This window comes from Podarcis liolepis, assembly GCF_965112155.1.
Source record: "Podarcis liolepis genome assembly, chromosome: 1".
NCBI lineage: Eukaryota > Metazoa > Chordata > Lepidosauria > Squamata > Lacertidae > Podarcis > Podarcis liolepis.
In genome coordinates this window covers 47500339-47521861 of record NC_139554.1, presented here as the reverse complement: position 1 = coordinate 47521861, position 21523 = coordinate 47500339, and the positions used below count along the sequence as shown (strand labels likewise).

Genomic DNA, 21523 nt, shown 5'->3' with positions numbered 1-21523 from the left:
AGGATATATTAAAAAAGAAAACCTAGTTCATGCCATGTCATAATCATATGGGGCTTTCCAAATGAATAATTTTTCTCGTGGTAGGACGTGGCCAGTTACCCAATGGATTCTTGCCTCCCCATGGGGAATTTCCAGTGGACAGGGCAGGTGACACGGTTGGAGCCCCTGTCAGGCAGTAGGAACAGCGAGACACATCAGGCTCTTGACAAGGTTGACTTGAAGTGCCACACTGTTGTTGACACTGTGATTCTACATCAGCTCAAAACTGATGCAATAGGAGGGATTAAAAACATTTTTTTACAGACATCCCTGAATTGACAACCGTCCCCCCCATGTTGCAACACAAGATCACAGGATATGGTGTACACAGCACACTACCATGAGGGAGAATTTGCTCAGATGGCAGGCCGCTTGGCATGGAGCTACATCTCTGTAGCCTTATGTTTGCACACTTAGACATCAGAAGAGGGACAGTCGTTGCCTTGGGACTCCAGACACAAATAACCAATATGAAACCCAAACAATTGTGGGTGCTAATAAAGAGTGTCTTGCATAGATAAACAAAGAAAGATCTCAAATCCCAGGCAGTTGCATATGAACCAAAACATTCTTTCAGATAGCTTGGACCTAAGCTGTGTAGCCAATTTTAAATATGGTGATACCATCATAATCGCCTTGCCACTAAGGAAATTTATTTACCTTTTATTATGAACACACAGAATAATATACATAAATGTATCAAATATTACACCCCCTCCCCTAATGAATATAAAACAGGCCTTCATAAAAGAGACATCTTTCTGACAGTTTTTTTCAGTTTCACCTTGGTTGATTTGAGCACTGGAAAAAAAGAGTGTGATCAAAGTGTAAACAATAAAGATATTATTATTATTATTATTATTATTAACTCATGAACACACCAGATGAGCAAGAATATAGAGCAGAACCTGTGGCTTTGAGGTGGTATCCAGTGCTGGTCCTACTCAGAACAGGCCTAATGAAGTTAATAGACATGACTAATTTAGGTTCATTAATTTTGAGTCTACTCTTGGGATGGACTTACGGTAATTGGATACAGCAGAAGGATGGTCAGTGGCCAGGAAGGATGGGAGCTGTAGTTTGGGAGAATCTGGAGACCACAAGTTCCTCATCCCTGGTACAAAGAATCTGAGGGCTTCTGATTTTGCAAAGGCTTGTGTACTTTCAGATTGTCAAGCCTTAAGCACTTCTTTTGAGTTTGAGCTAACAGGAAAACAAAGCAGAAGAACAAATGTGTAGTCTTTCAAAACCAGTGACAAAGATATGAGATTAAAAGCTGTATGAAAAGTGCCTCAGAGGGCCTCTTGCTGCACCTCTTTGGGAAATTACTGACAAAAGCAGGAATTATTAGTGTTGACGGTTTCTCTCACAAAAGTGTGTTTCTGCATGCTAAAAAGTGTTTTATTTAGATAGGGGAGGGGCTGCAACAGTGGCGTAGCGTGGGTTGTCAGCACCCGGGGCAAGGCAAGTAATTTGCGCCCCCTAACCCGTGGATTTGCGCCCCCTAACCCGTGGAATTGCGCCCCCTAACCCTCAGATGTTGCGCCCGGTGCGGCCGGCCCCCCCTGCACCCCCCACCCTACGTCACTGGGCTGCAAGACTCGGAATTTTCATTTGATAAAGCGGGGAAATAATTTAACCAGAGATTTGACTTTCTACAGCAGAAGTCCAGTCAGGCACTGGGTGAGGATGGGCTGCGAGCAAAGAATGGGGGGGAATGGGTATGGAATGGATATGCAGGTTGATCCGAAAAAAGGGAAGAATACAAAGTGGCAAAAGAGAAAATGGAGAGGGCAGAAAGGATAGGGTAATGTTGTGGAAAGGGTGGGGTTGGCGACAGAAACCACAACTGGCAACTTGTTCTCTAGCGTTTTGCATTCCGAAGCTTGTCTCCTCTGACAACCCTGGCCCATTTAACGCTGAAGAGGAGAAATAAATAAAACGAGGGCGGGGGGGGGGAGAAAGAGAGAAGTCCAGTCCCCCTGCGCTCAGAGTTAAGGCACAATATGAGAAGAGACGAAAGTACCCCAAAGCCACAGGGCGCAAAGTGGGCAACACCGCACATGGGAAGAGAACGGAGCCAGCCCGCTTCCTCCTGCCTGTTTCTCTTCCTCCCATATTCCCCGCCCCGGAGGAGGGAGCTGCTCCTCCTCCTCCTCTTCCCACAGCCGCCGAGGCCGCGCAAGGAGAGCGGGGAGGCGGCGGCAGTCCACGTGCGGGAAGGCGCTGGCTGATCTCCCGCGTTGTTAAGGCCGGCCGGCCGGCGAAGCTCCTCCCCTTCCTTGTATTCCTCCGGCCTGGGGAGCCTCGCCCCGATCAATCCTTTCCCTCCCGCCGGGGTTCTAACTTCGACCCTGCAGGCAGCAGCAGCTACTCTGCCCCTTTAAACCCTCGCCGAGGGAGGGCAGGCCGCCCTCTTTCCCCCGCCTCCCTCCCCTCCCACTCGCCAGGCCCGGCGCGTGAGGCGAGCTCGCGCTAGAGCGCAGGCGGAGCAACGACCGAGAGCGGCTGTTGCTTGTGGCGGCGGCGAAGGAGGAAGCGGGACTCGGCGGCGGAGTCGGAGCGAAGAAGAAGGGTCGGACTGAGGAGACGAGAGGAGGAAGGGGGGGGGGAGTGCCCTCGCCTTCGCCGCCGCCCTCGCGACGTTGCCCCGGAGCTACTTTAGCCTTGGCATTTCTATCTATTTAAAACCCCTCGCTTGTTTGTTTATTTCCCCTGGCGGCCGCGAATGTTGCATTGGCCGAGCCCTGCGCCAAGAGGAGACGGGTCCCTCCCCTGCCGTAACCAGGGCCAGGCAGACAAGGGCACGCGGGCCTTGCAGCAGCAGCAGCAACAGCGGCGGCGGCAGCCCAACCTCTCAGTGCCTTGGAGCGAAGAGGAGGAGGTAGCAGGAGAAGAAGAAGAAGGGGCCGCCTTTTTCCCGGAACCAGCCGCGGCTGGGTGAGCGAGCCGCTGCCGGGAAAGGGGGTGGGGAGGGGAGGGCGGGCGAGGAAAGTGTGGGGTGTGTGGAGGGGGCTGAAGGCGCGTCCTTCTCTCCACCCCTCCCCACCTCCTTTGGTTCTTTGTTAGCCAAGCGCGGAAGGCAGACAGGCAGGCATTGGGGGGGGGGGGAGGAGGCTGTCAAGAGTTCCTGGGTTTTCCCCTTTCCAGACACGCACACCTGCTCTGCGGAGCCCGGGGGGTGGGGGGCGGCTTCTGGAAAATAATGAAAGAGCCGCCGAGTACAGACGGCGACGGTTTGGATGGATTTGGGGCAAAAGGGCGGAGGGCGAAGATGCTTGAGCCCTGTTTTCTGCGGGAGCATCTGTGGATGGAGACTGACAGCCACTGTCTTCGTCCCCGCCCCCCCAGAAAAAAAAATTCCTTCAGAGGGTTAGATTCCCAAGGGTGACGGTGGGGGGAGAAATCCTGGGAAGAAATCCCATCATCGCCTGGGAAACTTGTCAGGACAAAGCTGTGGTGGAGATGCCAGAACGCTCAAAGTTGCTGGAGGATGGGCTAGTTAGATGCAGCAGTTTTTAACCCACACAAGCATTCAGCGGCCCTATTATTATTATTTTACCTTCTGTTTCTGTAATCATTGCACTGCTGTGCTAACCTGTCTTAGTCCAGGCCATGTCCCAAACCACTAGTTGAAGACCAGTGGAGAACATGGATTCTCAAATGCAGATGTGCCTGTCCTGTGTCTGCATTGGGGGCAGCTACTAAAGAGAATTCTGGGGCTTGATGACATAACGGAACACAATCTTTATTTATGCCATGTCTCTGAAACCTCCTTTTAGCGGGTGGTGTGGGTGGTGAAATGACTCTTAGGCTCTGGTAATGTCTAGTTTCTTTGTGTCTGAATCTGTACTTTGGGTGCTGCTCTACGAATGCTGAATTTCCTGGGGAAAGTTGTGTGGCTGTAAGTAACTACCTCACTCTTTTAAAAAAGAGGAATAGGGGAAGAAAGAAGACTCTTTTTAAAAAATAATAAAAATTTGTATCTCTTTAGAAAGTTGTGCTATTTTACAAAAGCCTTTTGGGCTTTAGAAGATGAAATATTGCATTCATATGCTTATCTCTGTTTTAAAATAAGTTGTGAGGTGTAATGAGAAAATAGTTGTGCCTATGAATAAGAATAAAAGTCCATTATTGGATTTAAGAGAGAGTGAATGCTTTGCTTTCCAGTAATGTGCTCCTCTTCCACGAAACTTTACGTAAGAATTGCTAATCGTATATAATCGTGGCTGGTGTGCTGATCCTGTTTGATCCTAATGTTAGCTGCTAGGATGTGTTCTATAATAAACTTAAAGTAGAAAAAACCAGCACAGCCTTGTGCTGACAAAAGGTCTTCTCATGTATTAGTTCTCCTTTCCTATAAAATGTATATGCAAGATCAGCTTGAGTGGTACATTGACACTTTCTATTGAATATTTCATTCTAAGTGGTGGTTTCCACCTGAATATTAGCATATTAGTGCTGAGGAGCTGAATGTTTATACAAGGCCTCCGTCTGGATTAACTTTTGTTCAATATTTGGACATACTTTTAAAAAATTCCTTATATTAAAGGGTGGGGGTTTAATGAGATTCTCAGTTTTTAATTGTTGTCTTATGCTGAAGAATTGCATCATAGAGTTGACATTCACTTTTTGGGTACATGTGTGTGAATGTACACCTGTCCATGTTAGGTCTGCCCCCCATTGGCTTTGTAGAATTTTGTAAGCTATGCTACTATAAAGATAATACAAACAATTGAATCTATTTAGTACATAGCTGTTTTTGTTTACTAAATCCTGCTTTTCAGTATCAGTATACCTATACCTATTTGTGTATCTGAAGAAGTGTGCATGCACACGAAAGCTCATACCAAGAACTAACTTAGTTGGTCTTTAAGGTGCTACTGGAAGGAATTTTTTTATTATACCTATTTGTTATTTGAAATAACATTTTGATTCTAGGCCTGTAAGCAAGAGTCACCACTCTAGTATCAAAAGTCCAGCGGCTGAAAAAAGCAAAAATTGTTGAGATATGTTGGTCTTTAGATTCTTCCTGAATGGCTATACTCAACTTACAGTACACGGTAATTTAAAATGTGATAGTGTCTGATGAGCAGAGCTGCACACACTTGGATCCCCAAATTTGCAAGCCTTAGCTAACCAAAAACATTTTGAAACTGCTACGATTCTCTTTGTGTGCTGTACAATCATAACCTCCTGCTCCTTTCCCCAGCTCATAATGTAGAAGTAGGGAAGGGATCAGTCTTCCCTTCAACCATAGCTTCCTTCTCCACCTTGGAGCTAGAGAGTGGAGTGTGGATCTTCCCTGAATTCGGCTGCATTTCTGAGGCACTCTGGTGTCCCGAAAGTATAGTGCATCCACAGGAAAAACCACTGCCCCATTTGACAGGTTCAGAGGAAGACACCAGCTGATGGTCTCATCAGAAAGTGTGGTAGACGAATTTGTGGGTCCCTGCTGAGGAGTAATTTAAGAGACACTAGTTTGGCAAGCTTCAGTTCTTAGGAAATGTGGGGTTTTTTTGAAGTTTTTGAATGTCATCACAATTTATTGTAGCCTTGTGTCATACATTTGTCTGAACTGGGAAGGAAGTGAAGATGTTGAAATGTCTTGATGATGCTTGAAGTTGTTTGTATCTCAAGTACTGCCAATTTATTTTATTGTGCTTTCTTTATGTTCCTCTAAATGCTATTGTGTAGCAAAGCTTCACTTGGCAGGCGCTCTTCTATCATGGTAGATATTCAGGGTTTTTCTTTCTTTCTTTTTTTAAATAAAGTGAGTTTCTTAAGGAAAGTGAAGAAGTGTTTTTAACAAAAGAGAATGTTGTTTTCCTAATACAAGTTAAGATTTTTCTAAACTCTGCTCAGGGTTGTTGAAATAGTCTTGGAACTATAGTATCTAAAGCCTGATGCTTGGGTGCGGAAGCAGGAGGAGGATGCCACTTTGTCGCCTTCTGTAATAAAATGTACTTGCCTGTCCCAGAACTACAGCAAGAGAGAAATGGAAATGCTTGCATAGGCCTAAGAAACTTTTCAGACAGGATACTGTCCCCACCAGAGAAAGACAAAACAGTGTTGTGAGTGATGTTCTTTTTTGAATGCTAAACACTGAAGCCCATTTATGTGGATTTATGGACAATGTATGGATAACATACCTGGCAACTAGGGCTACAATGGCACATCCACCCCCCACCCACCCCCGTACTTCTTCACAACATATAAAAACAGCAGTTCCCTTTCAAGCTATGCCTGCACATGAAATTCAAGAGATGGTAGCAACTGAAATTTCTTAAATTCTTCTTACCTTTACCTTAAAAACAGAGTATATTTTCCCTTTTTTGTTAACTAATGGTTTGGCTTTGTTTATACAGGTTTGTGTAAAATAATATGGATATTTGTATTTAGCATTATCTGAATTATTGGCTAGGACTTATGCTTGCAGGGACAAAAGAGAGCGTACTTTGCAGTCATACTTGGGGCACCCTCTTAGTTGGCTTCACTACATGGGAACTGCTGCAAACTGTGCAGCTTCTTCCCATGCCACTTGCATAATATAAGAAGTCTAGACTTGAACTGCAGTGTTCTTGCTCCCACTCTACAAAGATAACATCCGGAGGAGCCCTCTGACTCAGTGAATGTAATTTGATTGACTTACAAAATCAAACATGCATTGGATTAAACTACATGCCCACAGTGCCATATAGGTAACTGGGCAGTTTTCTCTCTCTTGCAGGTAGCAGCAGCAAGTGCAAAGCAGCAGCTCCATAAGTGGCCTCTGTAGCAAAAGCTGGAGCCTGCTTAGTCTGTGTGCCTGTCTGCAAGGAGGAAAACCTATGTCACTGCATATGTTTTATTTACAATGTCTTCTGGGGAGCTTTGATCCTTAGAATCTTATGAGGGGTTTTCAGTGAGAAATCAGAAAGAGCAAAGAAACTTAGAAGATAGCTACCTAGCATTCCTTCTCTTCACAAACAGTGAGTACAGTCATACTTCGGGTTGAGCGTTTTCAGGTTGCACTCTGCGGCGACCTGGAAGTAACGGAACCTGTTACTTCCGGGTTTCGCTGCTCGCGCATGCGCAGACGCTCAAAATGACATCATGCGCGGAAGCGGTGAACCCTTGCAGACGCGGGTTGCATTCGCTTCAGGATGCGAACAGGGCTCCGGAACAGTTCCTGTTCGCATCCAAAGGTACCACAGTAGTTGGAGAGTGTTGGGTGTGTCCTGAGTCACATTATGTTCGGGGGGGGGGGGGGAGAGTGAAGCCCAACAGGGCTGGTGCATGCTTCATATGAATGGTACCCAAGAACATGTTCCAGAATCCTTTGCATAGTACAGTGGTTTTTGATTGGCAGTTGAAAGTTATGAAAACCAGTTTCCCCCCTCATAAATAACTGAGTTGTCAGGGTTAAGTTTGGTTTAATTTTCAGTTTGTGGTTAAGGCTCAGAAATACATTTGTTGTCAGGTAAGCTAAACTCTATTGCATGTGTGCCGTTGTTGTTGTTGTTGTTGTTGTTGTTGTTGTTGTTGTTGTTGTTGTTTATGAATCACCCTTCCTTTAGTATCACCCCTGGCGGTGTCCAACAAATGATAATAAATTTACTTTAATGAGTAAATCAAATAGAGAACTAAAATAATATGGTCAGACTTGTGGCTGGGTTAGTATTATTATTAGTAGTAGAATTTATTAAATTTGTATACTGACCTTCATCCATAGATCTCAGGGTGGTTCGCAGCATAAAAATACAAGATAAAAACACAACATGCATAATAAAAACAATTCAAAGATACAGTATAATATGCAATAAAAGTCCTTATGTATTGAGCACAGTCAGCATAAAGACCCACAAATATGGAAATTACTTTTTGTGTACTCCAAAGCATAAAAAGAACAATGGACAATGGACAGTAACACAATTAGGACAATAATACTTTGGAACAAACAGTTATAGATATATTTTGACAATTACCAGTAAGTCTTTTTCAAATTTGTCCCAGTCAATCCTAAGTGTGGGTGTCAGGGGAGCCTCTCTAAGAAGACATTGTACAGCTAGGGTGCCACCACTGAAAAGTCTTATTATTGATACTATTACTATTAATAAGGGGCTTTCCATTCAAAAGTGACCCAGGCACAATATAAACACTAAAACCAATTATAGCAAACAACCAATAAAAACTTCAATCGGTAGCTACCTGCTGGATCTCATTTGGTGGAACACCTGAAAAAGGTCCTTGATGTCCTTAATGTGGCTGGTGTTACGTGAAAAGAGACTATTGTTCAGATAACATGTCTGCAACCTTTTAGGGCTTTAAAAGCTTAATATTGGAACTTTGAGTTGGGCCCAGAACAATACTTGAAGCTAGTGCAAAAGAAAGAAAGAGCGGGATGGAGGGAAGCAAGCAAGTACTGGTGTATTATGGTCATAAGGTCCAGTCCGAGTTGACCATCATCTTATTTTGGATCAACTGAAATTTCTGCAAGGTTTTCAAAGACTCCCCCATGTATTGTGTGTTTCAGTAATACAAAGAAGAGGTTACCAGAGCATGAATCACTGCAGCTGCTTCCCTGTGCTGTTGCTGTTCTAGCTACCCAATGACTTTGATGTTAAAATTGCTCAAGGCTTTGGCTTCTAATCTAGACAGTATTAAGTAAACTGCAGAAGAAAAAAAATGTTTTCTTTCCATTACCTTTTCCAAGTGCTTCTAGTGAAGCAATTAAAGGAAGAGTTTTAAACATATATAAACCCCAGCAAAGGTTAAGAATGGCCCGCATGCAAATCTGATCAGACTAACAAATTAGCCCCCTTTACTTAAGCTACGCTGTCAAGACTGATTTGACATCTGCTTTACTACCAGGGGAGCATACAAAAAAAGTGACAAAATGTTTCCTAATTTGTTAGCAGGTCAGGGATTGTCATGAGTTAGATTAGACATGAGAAAGTTGAAGTAAGGAGTCTTGGTTGTGCTTTTGTGCACTTTCCAGTTTCCTTGACTATCCCTTGTTTTCTAGTAGTATAATGATATCAGAACATTTATGAGTGTCAATACTCTGCTTCGTTAATTCATTATTAGATCCAGGGCTGAAAAAATCCCAGGCGTGTAACATTTAAGTATCAGCATTAACTCTTTCACTTGAATGTTCTCCATATTGAGATGAGGGGGTGGGGGCACTGGTGGAGGTCACAATGCTTCTGCTGCAATGGTTTAATGATTTGCATTAATTACTATTTTAAGATGATTTCACTATGTTAGGGGAAAGTTTCAAAGAAGTGGTAAACATGGGTGTGATTATTTGGCAGTGACTATGGAGAACACTGCCCTTTTGAAGTCTATAACATTTAATTTGATATCAAGATTCTTGCCACCTGGCTATGTATTCTTTTGTTAATGTCAGTTTTCGGAGAGAGGAAGGAAAATGTCACTGTTACTATGTTGAGTTTTTTAAAAATTATTGATGAAGATCTGTGCACAAATCAAATGGAATATAGTCATAGTGACTACAGTTCTAACTTAGAAACTATACTGAATGTCTAATTCTTCCTGAAGTGAATTCATATAAAAAAATAGAAGGACGGCATTTAACTTTCAACATTGATTGCAGCACAAAGAGAGAGTGCAAACAGGAAACTTGTTCTGTGGTGAAGTTTGCAAACAGGAAATTTTCACAGAACATACATAGCTCAAGTATAACCTAAGAGATAATAAAAAATGTTTTTCTGTAATGTCATGATATTTTTTACCAAGTATTACTTGTAATTCCTCATGCCAAATTTTACTGAATTTTTTGTGGTACTTGCCCTGCTTTTACTGGAAAGGGGCAGAGGAGTGCTTCTCTTTCCTTATTTGAATTGAGTCAGTTCAGCATTCACCAACAGAGAGCTAGGGATGAGGGACAAAACTGAACAATGGAAGAATGTCAATTGCAATACCTATATTAATATCACATTGGGACCTTAAAGGTTCACAAAAATGGAAGATTGGAGTAGGAGGCAGATATACTCTAAAATCAGATGTACATATTGAGATCCATCTTCACTGAAGAAAGGATCGTTTTGTCTCCTGTCACATAAATACCTGCAAGGAATTAGCAGTCTTGGAAACAACCCAACCTTCCTTTAAATCTGCTTCACACACCCAGAGTGGAATGTAGTGGTATTCTTTCTTGGCAGTCTTAAGCTACTTCAATGTTTCTGTTGTTTTAGCTTTATTGTAATGCTTCAGTAGCTAATAAAGCACAAGAGGAAGCAAAATCGGTTTCTACAAATACTCATGAAAATTCTCTTGTTTAACTCTCTGCCTGTACCGCTTTTTAAACTGATGAATGGCACACAGGCTGAAAGCTATTTTAATATACGTATAGAAAATCCTCTTTTCAAAACTTATTAATCAGGGTGGTGCAACTTTTTTTTCTTAGTAACTAATGTATACTTAGAGATATTGTATGTGTTTTGAATGTCTGATCCTAAATACAATTATCTAAAACTAAGCTAGCATTAGAAAAATCAGGAACCTTGATGGCTGAATCGGAATTTTGAACCTGTGTTTGCAACATTCAGCCTTGCACTTCTGGCACTGCACTGGATCTTGGGAACAGTGAAATTGTACAGGAGACCTAAAATAATTATGCAACTGGCTACTGAAGATCCATGGGGCTTTTGCCTGGAATACTGAAGCACAGCTCAGTGCATATGATTACAATATATAAAGACAAACTGGACACATAACTCTGAAACTTTGGTGCCTCTAGCATGCTGCAACATGTAACCATGAAGAATGTGTGTAAGGTGATAGAACAAAACAAAGGCAACTTCCTCCTTTCTTTTTCCTAGCCATAAAGAACAGCAATGTGACTGGTCAGACTTATTTGTTATCTTTCACTAGCCTTAGTTCTTTTGGCACATTCAAGATAGTTCTTTGGACAGTGGACGCCACAAAAGGGATTTAGAAGTTCCTGCTGTGGTTGAATGACAAAAATCAGTGAGGACAGAGAAACCTACAGGCAAAAAGTGTAATGAGGAAAATGTTAATTACAAGGTTTTGGTTTTCAAGTTAGTTCCCTAAAGCAAATCTCTTGGGGGCTAACTACACAGATGCATAAAACAGAGCTGTGATTCTGAAAAGCAGCTTCAGAAGAAAGCAAAGTGGCAGGGAAGGAGGTACATATTCCTCTTCCTACTTGCTGTTTCTTGGCTTCTCATGGCACCCCAAGCATTTTCTCCCCTACATGGGGTTCCAGATGCATGAATCCTGCTTAAAATGAAGAAAGAAGATAAACTTGAGCAGCGAGAGGTGATATTTCAAAGGAAGTCTGAGATTCCCTTTAAGCATTGCTTTTCTGATAGCTGTTTCACATTTTGAGTATTATTAGCAAGCATATTCTATATGCTATGTGTACCTTTAAGAGTTTACCATAGCAGATATGGAATAATAATAATAATAATAATAATAATAATATAATAATAATAATAATAATAATAATAATAATAATAATAAATAATTTATTATTTGTACCCCACCCATCTGGCTGGGTTTCCCCAGCCACTCTGGGCGTCTTCCAACAAAGATGAAAGATACACTAAAATGTCACATATTTTCTCATTATGTGTATTACGCAGGGGATCTGGGCTGTGTTTTCCAAGCTTGCTTGTGGGGTGCAAGGGAGGATGAATTTGTCTTGGGAACACTGCTCACAATTTCAGTAGACAGATGAGTACTCAGTTTTCTTGTAAAGTGTGAAGTTATGTAAGTTGTTGAGCTAATGGAAACCAAAAAGGAGCACAGTGGCTTGAAGTACAAAGGTGGATGTAGGGATTAATGTGTGCATGTTATCCTACTGCTAATGCAATGTAATAAGCTGCTTGACACACAAATGTAATCTTTGGTCATATTGGTGGAATATGGATGTGACTGCAGGTGAATGAGTAGTTAGGAAGCAGAGGAGCCGGCTAATTTCCCATCTGCTGTTCCCAATCCAACACATTGCTTCAGCTAAAATTCACTCCTGTCTTTGTGAAATGGTCGTGCAAGAATTTTATTTTAAATGAAGCGCAACATGAAAGGCTGATATAGATTATATTTAAGACTGCTTCTGTTAGTTCACAATATAATAAATGCAAGAGCAAAGATTGGAGGGAGTTAAGCAGCAATAATTTGTGTTTGTTTCCTGAGTGTCTAATGGTATTTCAGTATGTGCATTTGGTTACTTGTTCCTGAATAATTTGGTCAGAGTGCCTCTTCCTGTGCTATGTTTGTAAGTGAGCTTGTGTACCCTGGAAAGGTTTCCTAATATGGTTCAGCCAACAAAGCTAGCTTATGGTGAGGAGGTGGGAACTTAAGAGCAATGCTAAAAAGAGCATGTTAACTCACATTTATTTTCATCTTGTCCTCGGCTGACACCTCACTAGTTCCTGTTTGTTACTCTGTTGCTAATCACAGAAGACCATTGCATTTAATATTGATTAATTGTAGACTACATTTTACAGCCTTCACCTCAGATCATCAACTTGGGTGGTGATTAACAAATGCCTATACCAGGGGTCAGCAAACTTTTTCAGCAAGGGGCCGGTCCACTGTCCCTCAGACCTTGGGGGGGGGGCGGACTATATTTGGAGGGGGGGAGAAAAAAGAATGAATTCCTATGCCCCACAAATAACCCAGAGATGCATTTTAAATAAAAGCACACAATCTACTCATGTAAAAACACCAGGCAGGCCCCACAAATAACCCAGAGATGCATTTTAAATAAAAGGACACATTCTACTCATGTAAAAACATGCTGATTCCTGGACTGTCCACGGTCCAGATTTAGAAGGCGATTGAGCTGGATCCGGCCCCTGGGCCTTAGTTTGCCTACCCATGGCCTATACTAAGAGAAGCCATTGTTCCTGATCACAGAAACTAAGAGTATTCTAGGTATAGTGATGAATTATCTTTTCAGATGTCAACTGGGAATTATGCAGCATGCCGCTACTAGTAAATTAATGTCCTTGAATCCAGGTGTTTCAGTGTAAGCTTCTCAATGTTACTGTATGCTTTTATAATTGGAAACTGTTCTTTCACTTGGCTTTTCTGTATATAATTATGAGGTAGGCTTAAATAAGAAACAATAGGCGAAGACATGAGGAAGACTTCTTCACCAGAAATCCTATGGCATAAAAGCCTGAATTCTTCAGGTAGAAATAATAGTCTGAATTTTTTTGGGGGGGGTGAGGAAGAGACTATATATGATCATTCAGATGATGCTCTTACACATTCTGTAGTCACATTCAGTAGTGTGTTATTTGTCAGTCTTCTGTAACCACATCTGCTTAAATTAGAAAATGACAGACTTTATTTTAGGGCAAAATCCATTACTCTTCTTAAATGTATAGGCCTTTTGTTTTTCTTGGCACTATAAGAAGCTTTAAGATAAAAGTGCTGATGCAGGCTGTGGATAAGAAATGGCCAGGGCTGCTTCCGATGCAAGGCAGTGTTTTAATACGGGCTGCTTTTAAATAGTGTGCTTTTAAGCCTCAGTATTTGTCGTTTTTGAAGTGGCTTCTGAGCATTGAAATGGTTCTGTATTGCACAGGCTGCCAGTTTGATAAAAATATAGTCCCAAATTAGGTAAAATAAAGCCCCTCCCTCCTTGCAACATTACTTTTGTTTTTGGAGTGTGTTTGTTTAATTAATGTAAAGAAGGGGCAATTGGGAATGGAGAAATGGTGTGGGAGAGAGAGAGAGAGAGAGAGAGAGAAAGAAACCCTTTCCTTACCTGTTGTGTTCTGCTTTAAATTACTCAATCCCCCATCCCCACTTTCTAGAGTTATAGAGACATGTTGAAGAACAAGCATCCATTTGGAAATTGGTGGGAGGATACTTTGAATGGGAGGCTGTTCAACCTTTTCCTTGCCAATAGGTGTAAAACATTTTAATTGCATTCTACCAAATCAGCATTCTGAGGAGCAGGTGATAGTGCACATTTTTTCATGCAGCATTTAGTTTAGTTCTAAGTAGGCTGTGCCTAGTGAGACTGTATATGTTTCTGCTTTTTCATCAGCAAAAAGAGTTATCAGTATTGTGTGTCTATAATTTATAGGGCCATTACTTATCAAATATGTGTAAAGACATAGTATAATCATAGTTATTTATCTTCAAGTTCCTGATAATGTTTTTAAAAGGATTATCAGTTGGGATCCACTGAAAATGAGATTGCTGGCTTCCTAGAGTACTTCTGTTATGGGGCAGCTATGTAAATTAAGTAGGTAAATAAATGTGAGGAAAGCAAAATGTCACTTAGAGAAGGATCTGAAATATTTTCCTTGAAGCTTGTATTTGTCTTATTCTGAATTGTTTTATTTGACGTTTTAATGTGCTGTAAACTGCTTTGAGAATTTTTTTCTTTAAATATACAGTGGTGCCTCGAAAGACGAAATTAATCCGTTCCGCGAGTCTCTTCGTCTTGCGGTTTTTTCGTCTTGTGAAGCGCTGCTATTAGCGGCTTAGTGGCTATTAACGGCTTAGCGGCTTTAAGAAAAAGGAAACAAACTTGCAAGAACTCGCAAGATGATTCGTCTTGCGAAGCAAGCCCATAGGGAAATTCGTCTTGCGGAACGACTCAAAAAACGGAAAACTCTTTCGTCTTGCGCGTTTTTCGTCTTGCGAGGCATTCGTCTTGCGAGGTACCACTGTAAAGCAGTGTAGAAATGAAAATAATAATGAATTCCACTACAAAAAAAGCCCCCACCTCTGTTGTGTGCCTAGAAATTCTGTTATGGCAACTGTAACCCACGTTTAAGGTGCCACTTGGCAATTAGCTTATATATTTGAGTTTCTAACACTTCTCTGCAGACTTGTGTAACTTGTTTAGGGATTTCAAATGATACTCTTAGAAGCATTCTGTAAAAGTGTCCCATCCTGTTCTATCCTAGTCCCGAACAAATCCCCAAATTTGCAGGAATTATGTTAATAACCTCTCTCACACACACCCAAATATCTGTGTAGTTCCCATATTTGGAGTTTCTGGCCATTCAGTGTTTTACATTAAGTATAGACTTCTAGATTCAGTTGTACCATGTTTAGGCCCAATTTTCTTCTTTGTTTGTGATTTAGGAGGCCTGCCGTCCTTGAAAAGCTGAGTTTGACTGAGGTGTGTAAGCCAGGAGTCTAATTTTTCTGTTCATAAAAACTGTATATGAAACAACAGGATCTTAAACATAACAGTAGTTTCATTTTTGCTTGAATTGAGTTTTTGCATTCCCCATTTCCACTTCTTGTTTGTGATAGTTGACTCAGCATTTGAATCTTTATTGGGTTAGTTTTGATCTCTGGCCAACTCTGTTGGTTAATTTGATTTAACTGTTTTGTGTAGCGAACTGTAACAATTCAGCACTGTTGAGTTTGATTTCTCCTTCTCAGTGAAATATCTTAAAATTTGAACTTTTGGCAGTTTGTCTTGTGTTGCTGAATCATTTTTTTAAACCACTGCAGAAGAAGGGACAAATAGACTCTTTTGTTTATATTTAAAGGATTAAAATGCTGCATTAAAGCCAGGCCCACAACCTTAGTTGGCATTTGTCTGTCTCAGGAGACAATGGAAGAGGGCATCATTGGAGGTAAAGTCAAACTGTTGAAGAGTTACAGTGCCTGTTGTGTTGTTGGACCTCAACACTTTTCATCTATCCTCTCTAAAGACCCAGATCATCCTATGGCAGCTCACTCGTTCCTCCCATTCCTTCAAGGAGTAGCACTTCTCTCCCTGTCTGTGCGACATAAATTCCCCACCTGGAATCTGCATACTGTCTTATCATCTCTATAATGTCCTCCTTTTGAGCTACTCAAGTTGGTCCCTCCTACTATCCTTTAAAGTCCTGTGCCTCATAGCCACTACCTCCACCAGAGGCATTTCAGAACCAAATGCATTGTCAGTTGAGTTGTGTTTTCCACAGAGAGAGATAGTAATTCCTTCCAAAGGTACTTTCACAATTCCACTGCCAAGAAGACTTGATTCTTCCATCACTCTGCCATTTTCTGGTACATCTGTCAGAAAAGGCAGGGCACTGCCTTGATGTTTGTTGAGAAGTGAAGGTATATATTCATCGTACACGGTCCATACAACAGACCAGCTCGCACTCCAGCTGCTTTCATCCTCTCCTGATGAGGAAAAGAGTCGAAAAAGAGCTGGATGGCAGAAACAATGCATTTTGTTGGCTTGCGCTTCTCTTAACCTGCCTCCACCTGCTCGACTAGGACAGCAGCACCCTTGCGGCCTTCTCCCTAAATGCCCATCTACATACAAGAGTTCTGCAGAGTGGTCACATGGTCAACATCTTCCATATTCCTTTAGCATTACAAAGCTGACACTTTGGCTTCAGCTTCAGCTGCCTTTGGAAGGAGGGTGTTGCAGCATCTTCTTCCATTCACTGTTTGTCCCTCCCTTCATGGGTCTGTAGGCTTTTATACATCCCAATCTGGTCGCATTTGTTTCTGTGAAAGGTTTTTCTGAATCCCATAAAAGCTGCCGCCAGAGCCCACCCAGGCTGTCAGCAGCTGTTTATTGCACCTCATCACTTGTCTCCCCCTTCCCCCAATAGTTCCTCCATCATACTTCTCTACCTTTCCTACCAGAGTCTCAGTGAATTTTAAAGGCAACCTTTCTGTTAAAGCTGTCTTCCATGCTATACTGGTACCAAATCTCCTTGCTTTCTGGCTTGTTATTTAAAAACTGAAGAAGGAAGGGGAGGGGAGGAGCTAAAACAGCAACTTCCTGTTTGAATTCTTTATTTTTTGCAAGCTTGCAATGTTACCTACTGACCGCTTGGTAGTGCCTATCCGAAATCCCAATCTGGCAACAGTTTTTACAGGATCCAGAAATACCTTTCATAGTAAATATAATGGATTTGCTTTTCCCCTCGAAGAAATATGCAGAATCCTGGTAGTTGTGTGATTTGGGCTAGGCTATCTCCCTGCTTTCTAGAGGTGAAAGGCATGAAACTGTTCTGAAAGGTTGAGTCAATGGCCCTCCATGGTTTTCCATGGGCCCTCAAAATGTGAAGAGATAGGAGGCAAAGGTGGATCTGGTGAGCTGATTAGAAGGTAGATAATAACCCCAGGGGCATATGTGCGCTGTGCTACAGGAGACCTCTGATTTCTGTTGCCGTCTCTCTCTGGGTGCAGCTGCTATAGAGTAACCTTTGTTAGCCCCCTCTGCCTTTCATGTGTATGTAGAGGTGTTCTAACATAATCTTGTATTGTTTTGCTGAACTGAAAACTCAAATTGGTGTAACTGAAATTTGTTGATTGTTGTCCCTTTTGATTTGCAAGCTGTCAGTTGCCAGGTTTTCTCTTCCACAGCTACCTGTACAGCCCTATTCTCTTCAGCATCCTGTAGCTAATACATCATGTTTTTAACCTAAGGGCATGATGTCCAGCTGCACCATGATGATGTTTTTGGACAATTCCTTCAAAGCAGTGCCCTTATCATGCCCTTATCATGTCAGGGTTTGCAGAAAGCAGAAATGTCTTGTAAGAAACAGATGAGTGGTGATCATGATCTGCTGGTATTTTATTACAGCTCAGTGGACACTTGAGACTGCCTTGGCCTTATCCACTTAGTGCTTCCTTGACTAGCAATGATCTTTGTGATAGATTCCCCTTTCTCCCTTCTTCCTTCCAAAGTGGAAAATCTATATGTCTTTGGGTACAGGGCACAATACTTCCTTGCCAGCTTTGTTGTCTGGCTCAAGTAACAAGGCATTCCATATTCATGTTGCTGTGCTACTTTTTCCTAGACATCAGTTAACTGAGTGGTTTCAAGTTGGCCTTCTCAAAAGCATGAGTATTTTTTTCCTGAGGGTGCTTGGTTTATGTGTACTGTTCTCTTAAAAGTCTGGCCATTGGTGGATGTGACTGTAAGGAATGAATGCCTCTGTTGTCTTCTAGAACATAAAGGCTACTACTGTCAGTAACAATCTGAAGATTCATGGAGATTGTTGGGTTTATAGCATTAGTCTCTTTCTCTCTGGCCCTTAGTATTCATTTCTGCTTCAATTAATAGTATATTCAGAAAGAAGTTACACTCTTGCTTAGTTCGCAACCCACTGTTTATTTTAGAATATAATGTTGAAGGAACTTCATTGGATAGTTCATACACTGATACTATCAAAGACAGTGCCATTTCTAGGTCTGGAAGAGACTGGTTCACTTTAAACTATTGGTGCAGATGCATGTGGTGGACTAGTGGTGGACTTTCTGGTTTTAGACCTGGTTGCCCAGTGTCTTTAGTTTTGTATGGGCCATTTGCAGAAGAGTAAATTGTTTAAAAGGCATGCCAATAGCAGGTGAATCAAGATTTGGAGAATCCCAAAGAATCTGATACTGGCACTATCAATCAACTTTTATTGTATATAACCAAAGGCCTTTACAATGGATGACAGAGAATTAAATGAAACTTTAATCTAAAATCAAGTACATAACCTGTAGCAGTTTACAACATAAAAGGAATTTACAGCATTAAGACTTAAGATGGGAGTGCATTCACATAGCTGGAACAGAGCTTCTTGGTTACCAGCGCAAATTTGACTACCTGGTATGTAATATATAGATGTTTATCTGCTAGGTGTTCAGCTGTCACTTCCTGTATGCATCAACCTGGAAGCCAATTAAGAATTGGTGATATAAATTTTCCTCTGGGCGTTGTATACAGGGGAACAAGTCAGCAGGTAGTGTGTGATGTCTTCTACCTGATTGTATCCATTTGCGATCCGTATGGGGAATTCACCGGTATCTCCCCTCTAAATATGCTAAGGGCATGTGTTGAAATCTTAGTTCTACAAAGACCCTGCATAGTTGTGGGAAGGCCAGAGTCTCAAGGTAATGGGGCCTTGAGTGATTGGTCTTAATTTGGGGGTACCAAGTAGAGTAGCATGCAGCAAAGATGGATGCTCTGTCTTGGTTGGCATCCTGATCAAAAATCCAATTTCTAAGGTCATGTGGGCTAAGTACCGTATTTTTCGCTCTATAACACGCACCTGACCATAACACGCACATAGTTTTTAGAGGAGGAAAACAAGAAAAAAAATATTCTAAATGAAACAATGGATGTATGATTTTTGTGGTTCATGCTGTGGCCACAGACATGTGATCTGATGGTGAGTTTGGGGTAGCCCAATGCAAAAATCCTGAGGATCCATGTGAATCCATGCTTTGTAACCACGTTTTAAGTGGGGAGGGAAGGAAAAGCACTCAAGGGACAAGGAGCACGCGTGGGGTGTGTGGAGAAGGATGCTGCTAATAATGCAGAAGAGGGGTATAAGGGGAGAAGGCTCCTCTCCTCTCCCGCTTTGCTCCTTTAAAACAAGCAGGCTCTGCTTCTCTCCCTCCTCCCCAGCTTAGAGAGCTGAAAAGTTTTGCTGCTATTTAGCGAGCTGAGTGGGGAGGAGAGAGGGACAGAGAGCACAGTTTAAAGCAGCCAACCAGACAGGAGTCGCTTACACCCGTGTAAGCGGCTCCTCTCCCGCTTTGCTGTTTCAAAGCGAGCCACGGAGGAGGGAGGAAGGGGAACCATGGATCCTCTGCTCACAACTGCAGCAGATCCCCCCGCCATCCATAGGCATTCGCTCCATAACACGCACAGACATTTCCCCTTACTTTCTAGGAGGAAAAAAGTGAGTGCTGTGGTGCAAAAAATACGGTAATTCTCCATTTGGAGATTATAAGCCCTAAGCTTATCTTGGCACTATTGTGGCCAGCCCCTGTCCTTAGTTGCTCTAACCAGCAGAGCTTAGTAAGAGTATGATCTTCAAAGGCATTTAGCCTGCACCAGTATCTCAGATAGGCTAGATCAATTCTGGCTGCTAGCGAGGGAAGGCCCAACTCGGCTCTGAGGTGGCTGCCAGTGTCCCACACGGAAACCCCAAAATCTGCCTCATAAATTTGTTTTGTAGGACCTCTATTCCAGATTTGACATGAGTTCCCCATATCTTAGCCCCATAGAGCATTTGTCCAATGATTTTAGACACAAGTATCTTAATAGCTGGATTGATTAACTGTCTGCCCTTTGAATGGAAGAACCTATATCTGCCCAGTGGAATGGCCAGTATTAGCTCAATTGCTTCCAGATGGGGTTTCCATGATGACTTCCTATCAATAAGTAATCCTAGATATTTAAATCTGGGTACATTCAGCCCCCATCCTGCTAGATTTAATAATCCAGGGGGTACAAAGCTCAAGGGGGCACATGGTTGCATGCAAAGTTTCAAAGTTGCTGCTTTTAAAGGTTGACATTCTGACTGGCTCTCCCTTGCTTGCTGTCTCAATAATCAACCCTTTAAAAAAAGCATTTAAAAATATTTTATGTAAGGGTTCCACTGAAGTTTTGTTTAAAGTAAAGGGTTCCACCACTGCAAAAAGTTTGAGAACCTCTGTCTTGGGTCATAGCTCACTTGCTGCTGCTGACATTGATTGATTCCCATCTAACATAAGTTCAGCTATTTTAGCCTGGGTCAGCCCATTGTAAAATGGCAAAAAGGGATTAACTACATTTTTAATGTGTTTGCTGCAGGTCTACATTAGTAAGAAAGAGGTTGCTTTTCCCAAGCAAGCTGTATTTAGTAATGGGTCCATTTTTAAAAATGCAGCTGTTTAAAGTGCAGGCTTCAGGGGTGGTCTGGTGTTCCAAATTTGGATGCAAAACACTGCAAACTCAAATCATTGAACTCTACTGCACAGCTGCTAGATTTCTGAATTTCTATAGGAGCCACAGTCTGATTTGAAAGAGGAAAAATAGCTTTGTTTTTCTTGAGTCATCTCTCTAGCTTATTCTGAATAACTGCATGGCATCTAATTGTGCTGGTGAAGCAGATGATAAGCTTCCAGTCTGTACTGAAGGTTTGTATGAGTGGTTTAAAAAAAGGATAGAGAAGGGTATTATAGTTAGTAGTAACAAGAGACCCTGTGAAGCCAATCTCAAAAATTTATGGGCCCTTAGCATACTTTAAGGGCCCCCAAGGAATGTTGGTAATGAACTGCAAACTGATTGGCCCTGTGTGCCATCAATCAATCCAACAAGTTAAGAAGCTTGTAAAGAGGCTAAATGCACTTGCCATAACTGCAGTAAAGCTCACAGTTTCTGGCATAGTAGAGGAAAGGCAAAGTGGTGGGTGGGAGAGAAGAGCTCATTGCATACACAAAGATGGACATTATTGGGTGGTGGGACAGCAGATACAGTGTTATAAACTGGGATAGAAAAGCTAGGTACCAAATGGCTCCTGGGATCTGGGTTGTGGGCGCCAAAACATAATGTCTAGTCGCCATTTAGTCGGCAACAGTTTTTATTTATTATTTTGATGTGCATGAACTAATATGCAGTTCACATAAGTGACTCATTGTTAATATGTGTGTTTTTTAAAAAAATGTTAATACATTTTTAATTTGGTGTTTACAATAAAAATATTGGTACCATACTTCAATTTTCGAAACACTCTACTCTTTATTGTTAAACTCCTTAACA

General features: G+C 41.9%; 1 protein-coding gene across 2 annotated transcripts in view; it reads left to right on the top strand.

The window, feature by feature from the left end:
- Window positions 1–2257: 2257 nt before the first annotated feature.
- The window catches only part of SUSD6 (sushi domain containing 6), a 58104-nt gene continuing 38838 nt past the window's right edge, over window positions 2258–21523 (top strand). The window contains exon 1 of one of the 2 annotated variants that reach the window (XM_083509808.1): window positions 2258–2979. The gene's annotated coding sequence lies outside the window, so the exon portion shown is untranslated. The remainder of the gene's footprint in view (window positions 2980–21523) is intronic. The other variant, XM_083509806.1, reaches the window with a different exon arrangement.